Source organism: Heterodontus francisci, chromosome 22 (assembly GCF_036365525.1).
Source record: "Heterodontus francisci isolate sHetFra1 chromosome 22, sHetFra1.hap1, whole genome shotgun sequence".
NCBI classification, from domain to species: Eukaryota; Metazoa; Chordata; class Chondrichthyes; order Heterodontiformes; family Heterodontidae; genus Heterodontus; species Heterodontus francisci.
Window position 1 is genome coordinate 38,184,509 of NC_090392.1, and position 581 is coordinate 38,185,089.

General features: G+C 44.1%; 1 non-coding gene across 1 annotated transcript; it reads right to left on the minus strand.

Moving 5' to 3' along the window:
• Positions 1 to 276: 276 nt before the first annotated feature.
• On the minus strand, positions 277 to 349 carry trnav-aac (transfer RNA valine (anticodon AAC)). The gene has a single exon. It is a non-coding gene; the product is annotated as a tRNA-Val (tRNA).
• Positions 350 to 581: the final 232 nt, after the last annotated feature.

Below are 581 nucleotides of genomic sequence, written 5' to 3' on the forward strand. Positions count from 1 at the left end.
GCTGATGTGGTTTTGCCTCGTCTGAAATGAGACTTAGATCAGCTGTTACTCAGCAAGCTAGTGTTGCAGCTTTCTCTTCTAATCTGAGCCAAATGAAGTGCAAGTGCTAGGTTTTGAGGAACTTTCTGCAGCATCAGGACTAGAAAGAGGAGCGATTGCAAGGCATTGTACACACAATGTGCAAAAGAAATAGTTCTTTGAGAAATTGTGTTGTGTTAATGGGGAATGTCAATGATTGCATCTATCGTGGTCAGAAGTTTGGGTTTGTTTCGAAAATGTTTCTGCCCAGTTTCGAACTGGGGACCTATTGCGTGTTAGACAAACGTGATCACCACTGCACTACAGAAACTCAGCACGGTTGCAGTGCTGAGGAAGCTGCAAGTATTGTTAAACTATACAGTCATGATCTATTTGTGGTGCTTGTTTCATTGAAATGCAATTCCACTGTGACATTTTGCAAGGCTGCAGAGGTATTGACCCAGCAATGGACGCTCAGCAGTGCACAACACATTGCCAGGCCATTCAGGCCATCGTACCATTGCCAGTTTTTTCAAAGACTTGCCAGTTGGGCCCATTTCCTT